This window comes from Rhineura floridana, chromosome 3, assembly GCF_030035675.1.
Source record: "Rhineura floridana isolate rRhiFlo1 chromosome 3, rRhiFlo1.hap2, whole genome shotgun sequence".
Classification (NCBI taxonomy): domain Eukaryota; kingdom Metazoa; phylum Chordata; class Lepidosauria; order Squamata; family Rhineuridae; genus Rhineura; species Rhineura floridana.
Window position 1 is genome coordinate 226,290,966 of NC_084482.1, and position 5,938 is coordinate 226,296,903.

The window sequence follows — 5,938 nt, forward strand, 5'->3', positions numbered from 1 at the left end:
GGCTGAGTGGACCTCGACCCCTTTTACCAGAGATTCGACTTCCTCCTTCCGTTGGAATCGAACTCCAGCCGTGAGCAGAGCTTCAGCTGTGTTACTGCCACTTACCACTCTGCGCCACGGAGGGTCTTCAGAAAAAAACACTTTAAAACATCATTAAAAACAGACTATAAAATACATTTTTAAAAATCTTTTAAAACATTTTAAAAAGCTTTCAAAGAAAGAAAGAAAGAAAGAAAGAAAGAAAGAAAGAAAGAAAGAAAGAAAGAAAGAAAGAAAGAAAGAAAGAAAGACCTGCCAGGGCTGTAGCTTTTTCAGTTCCACCCTGCGCTTGGATCTATGTGAATAAGCAGCATTTAAAGCCTGCGCTACGGTGTGGACTATGATCTTGGTGCCGTGGCTGTCATGAGACAGGATCCTTTCAAGCTCCTGTGGGGGCTGGTGCTCCAGATCCGCCTTCTCTGTGCATCTTGTCCAGCCTCTCACAGACAACACGTGCTTGAAATAGGAACAACGAAATGCTCTCTGCCAAAACTGCTCAAGAAGAGGGTCATATGTTCCTAGATAGTCACGTTTTGTCCTTTTGTTGGCCTTCATCAAGGAGAAAGAGCCATGGAGCTGCTGAAAGAAGACAGAAGGGTAATAGGTGATCGTGTTAACATCCTGCACAACTGTGGTGATCCAGACTTTCCCCCCAGTTTTTATCCTTTCAAGCATCAATTGTACCACAACAACTGCAACAAGTTCATATTGGGAGTCCGCATAGTAAACAAACACACTGACTTCACTCCACACAACAGGGGGTTCACTCTCTAACCACAAGAATGGATGTTCTCGGAAATCTTTTTCTGAAAAAGCAAAACAAATCCCATGGCTGATCGTCAGAGGTGTCAAAGTTCTCAGGAATCTCTCTCCACTGTCATTGTCTGGAGCAAAGAGGCCGATCCACGTCCATCCAAAATGCAGGAGCAACTTGACAATCCCCAGGCACTGAGTTTCTTCTCTTGGGGACATCCGGTAGACAAAAGGGAACTGGGGAGCATGAGGAGCAAAGCCATAACTGACCTGGTGAGGAAAGGAAGAAAGACAAGTGTCATGATGACGGGCGTGGTGCATGCGTGCGATTGTCAAGACACATCCCTAGGGCAGGGGTGGGCAAGCTGTGGCCCTCCAGGTACTGATGGACCCCAGGAGTCAGCAGAGCCAATGGTCAGGGAGCTGGTGGGAGTTCTGGTCCAGCAACATCAGGAGACATGGAATTTCCCCATCCCTGACCTGGACCAGCCCATCCAAGGGTTAAAGCAACAGTGCTTTACTTTCACAGCTGAATGGCAACTATTCACTTGTTTGAAAGAGAGGAAAGGGACGCATTTGGAGACTCTGCTCTCTTGAGTCAAACCATCTTCCTATCTAGCTCAGTGCGGTCTACACTGACTGGCAGTGGCTCTCCAGGTTTTTGGAAACGGGACATTTGCAGTCTACCTGGGTGGTAAACTGGGACCTTCTTCATGCAAAGCAGATGTTCCACCACTGAGCTATGGCCCTTATTTTGGTTAGCCCTGTGTTTGCGATGGAGAGAAGATGTAATTTTGGCACCCTTGGTTGTGGTGGAAAGTTGGAAATGGTGCAGCTGATTCTCTCCCCCAACCCCATCCATACCTGAGGGATTTTGTAGATGCCTGACATGGTTGAAATCTGTCTAGAGATGTCAGAATTGGCCCCTTCAAGAACAGCCAGCAGGTTACTCCGTCTCCCACAGCTGTAGTTGGGAATATTGCTGTTGCCACCAGCCAGCAGGTCTATCATGGCATCAGAAGTAATTCTCCCATCCAAACTATTCTCATAGAAGTTGTAGCCTAGGGTGACATTGGGTAGGTGTCTCAGGTTCTGGTTGACTTCATGAATGGTGGTCAAGAAGGACCAGATGTGCCAGTACCTCATAGGTGACCTGCTGCATTAAGTGAATAAATAATGGTTGGGAGGAGTTACAAAAGAATCTCTCCAAACTGTGTAAATGGGCAGTAAAATGTTGGAAGCTGGCGAAAATGTAGTCGTGTAAGACACAGAGGGAGGTAGCAATAATATACAGCAAATGCAATTCTATGTAAGCAAATGTAAAGTGATGCATGTTTGGGCATTTGGGCAAAAATGTCCTAATTTCACACATATGTAATGGGGGGTTGAACCAGAGCTTGGAAAAGTTACTTTTTTGAACTACAACTCCCATCAGTCCAATCCGGTGGCCATGCTGGCTGGGGATGATGGGAGTTGTAGTTCAAAAAAGTAACTTTTCCAAGCTCTGGGTTGAACGCATGGAGACTGACCAGGAATGAGACTTTGGGGTTCATAGCAGATAGCTCCATGAAGATGTCAACCCAGGGCACGGTAGCTGTGAAAAAGGCAAATTCCATCATTCAGAAACCAATCGAAAATAAATCTGTGACCACACTTGGAGTACTGTGTACAGTTCTGAGCACCAAACCTCAAAAGAGGATGTTGTATAAAGCTTTTCAGCTTAGAAAAGAAGCCAGTAAGGGAGTGTCAGAGAAATGAAACATTGGTTCAGGCTTTTGTGAGCTCTACAAAATGGTTAGGCCTCAACATTGTTAGGCACAGTGTAGAAACTGCTGTTAAAGGAAATAAGGCAAAAGTTAATGGTTAAAATGTACCAAAGTGCTTGTTTGCATTGCCACATATTGGGAAGGGAGTAATTTGGATGTGAAAGGAAGCAAAAAGTTATCTCGACATGCATATTTCGTAGAAATGTAGTTACTTGTTTATGCCAAGTTATGGGACGGAGTGACATATTCTTATCTATCATCATGTGAGAATTGTGTAATCATGTAGGTTTGAAAAAGTATATAAGTTGTAGTGTGCAGAGTGTCGGGGGTCTTGCCCTGAGATCTGATCTCTGGGCAAGCTCCCAAGCAATTGCTTGAAATAAAGCTATCTAATCAAAGCATCAATTCTGTGTCTTGAGACTGTTGGTGGATAGGGCCTCCCAGCATTGAGCTTAGCAGGGGTAGCCCACTTGGGCTCCTGCGACAGAGGGCAGTAATACAGACGTATACAATTGTGTGGGGTGTGGAGGAAGTGGAGAAGGAGCCTCTCTCATAATACTTGAATTTGTTGGGGGCCACTGAAGATGAATGATGGAAGATTCAGGGCAGAGGAAAGGATTTGTTTCCATGGGATGCAGTTTTGGCAGCCAACAAGGATGACTTTAAAACAAAATTGGGAAGGAGAAGACTGCCAGTGACTTCTAGCCAAGATGGCCGTGGATTTACTCCAGAATCTGAGACAGTGTGCCTCTTAATATCAGCTGCTGCAGGTGGTGGTCATGATGCATTCATTGATTAGCCACCATTTACCTATATGTCTCAAGGCAATCCACAGTCATTTCAGACACACAGCTAAAATACTTTTTAAAAGAGTACGGATGCATTTTGTCCATAGGAAGACTGGGAAGCTCACACAGAGTCTAGGGATGGAGAGATCCATCCAACTGTGTTCTCTCAGTTCTTCATTTTCCCAACTCTAAATCCAGTCATTCACATTTCTGGAGCAATTTGTGTGATATTATTGTTTAAAATCCTCATGGGAATTCACCAGCACTATGACGTGGGTGTGCATTTCTCCTAATAAACATGTTTTCGTAATCATTTTTCACTAATGTGGAGATGTGAATTTTAGAAGACAATTATGATCCATTTTGCAGATTGTTTTGGGAAGTGCAAATTTGGTAGATCCCCCTTTAAACACAAACTGAATCAAATGTCTCTTTCATCCCTAATGGAGTCAGACTCTTGGTCTGTCTCCAGATCCCACACTGGCAGTAGCAGCTCTTCAGGCTTCATGTAGAAATCTTTCCTGACCTTACCAGGAGATGCTGAGCATTGAACATGGGGGCATTCTGCATGCCACGCAGGTGATCTCCACCAATGAGTGATGGCCCTTTCCCTTTCCCTGTGTCTCTCTTGTGTGAGTGAATTTAGATCATGGTCACAGGGCACAACGGGGAGGTCCTAGGGTTGTGGGGCTATGCTGGCGGCTGGAGAAGAAGTCTCTTTCAGCTCCTATGGATCAATGTTCCCTCCATCATTGACCCCAGCTATGAAGGAGGGGCCTGCCTCTCACTGCAGAAGGACAGTTGCCTTGTCAGTCATTTCTCTCTGTGATGGAACCATTCTCTCTTCAGTGAGATGGCAAAGGCAGAGAGAAGAATGTGGGAAGGGGGAAATAAGTTACACACCCTCCCAAATATCAGAGAAAACTACCTGTCAATAGAAGAGAATGCCCTTTGTTGACATTTTTTGTTTGGACCACCGAACAAGAACTTACTGGGCTGCAAACCTAACCTCACCTACCTGGGAGTAAACCCCTTTGAATTCAAGAGGACTTACTTCTGAGTAGACACGGTTAAGATTGTGCTGTAAGCCACAGGCTGTGTCTAGACTCTGGTGGGCACATGATCTGAAAGCAAAGATGAAAAGTGGGCGATAGAGATCTACCACGGACTGATACTGGAAAAAGAGGAGCCAACCATGGTAAATGCGGACGTTTGGATTGTACGAAATCAGAATCATTTGGGGGAAGCATCAAATCCATCAACAGATGGCTACTCACAGAAAAGTCTTGGAAAACGGAGGCTTGGAGAACACGAATGGTTGAAAGGAGGCCATCCTGGGAGACACAATGCCACTAATGAGGAGGTCGCCTGGCATGTAATAATTCACAGCCTCCGTTTCATCCCTGATCAGGTTCAAGGGGCATTTCACCTTCATCAGCCCACAGACCTCTCGAGGCATTAGCAGGAGGAGGAAGAGAATCATTATGGCTCTGCCTGCTGCAATCACCTCCTTTGGGACTGCCCGCAGTGTGCAGGGCCTTTACTCGATGGAGTCCAGCCAGGATTTCAGAGCCAAAGGGAATTACTGCATAAACAGAGGAAACTGACTTGTACTGAGTGAGACCACTGGCCATTTAGCTCAGTATTATCCCCACTGACAGGCAGTGGCTCTCTGGGGTTTTAGAGAGAGAGTCTGCCCTACCTGGACATGCCGGGGGTTGAACCTGAGTCCTTCTGCATGCAATGCTGCTGCTCCACCACTGAGCTGTGGCCCTTCCCTCTCTCGGACAGAGCACCCTGCATCCTCCCTAACGCTCATCTCAGGCTCTCAGCAGCAAAGGAGTCCTTGATGCACTTATCTTTGCCCCTGTTTCTCCAGGCTCCCTTCCAGATGTGACTTCCTGCTGCTCTTGATTGCTGTGGGACTCCAAGGGAGGGGAACCACGCGGGGGCTTTGGCAAGGGCAAGAGTAAATCAGTGTGATTTGGAAAATTACAGGGTGAAGAAGGAGCACCTCTGCAACATCCCTGACACTGGGTGGCTCCAAGGGCAAGTGCACGGCTGGAGAGAAACATGTTTGTGCAAAATCACACAGGCCACCACGCGGGATTGCCTCTCTCTAAGCCTACAGCACCCGCTATCCCCAGGTGGTCTCCCATCCAAGTACTAACCAGGCCTGACCCTGATGAGCTTACAAGATCAGACGAGATCAGGTGTGTTCAGGGTAGTATGGCCGTACGCATTGATAGCATTATTCTCCAAGAATTTGTCTAATGAAGTGGTTCCCAACCTGGGGGCCATGACTCCCATGGGGGCCACAAAGTAATACAGCGAGGGGCAAACACTGTCCAGTCTCATTCCCCAAGTGCAGGGAGCTTTTTACGGAAAGGGATATTTGGAGATGTGGTTTTGCCATGCACCATTTTTTCAATTTACAGAGACGTTACAATTAGCATGGCGGGCTCACGAACTTTCTTGAGTTTGTAAAGGGGCCCCATACTCATAAAGGTTGGGAACCACTGGTCTAATGGATAGTCTTAAGTGCCTTTAGCAGCTGGATCAGACACACAAGTTCAACAGGTGTATTCAGTA

The 5,938-nt window shown here is 46.5% G+C and overlaps 1 pseudogene; it reads right to left on the reverse strand.

The window, feature by feature from the left end:
• Positions 1–5,468: 5,468 nt before the first annotated feature.
• LOC133382520 (5S ribosomal RNA) lies at positions 5,469–5,587 on the reverse strand (annotated as a pseudogene).
• Between the last annotated feature and the right edge of the window lie 351 nt (positions 5,588–5,938).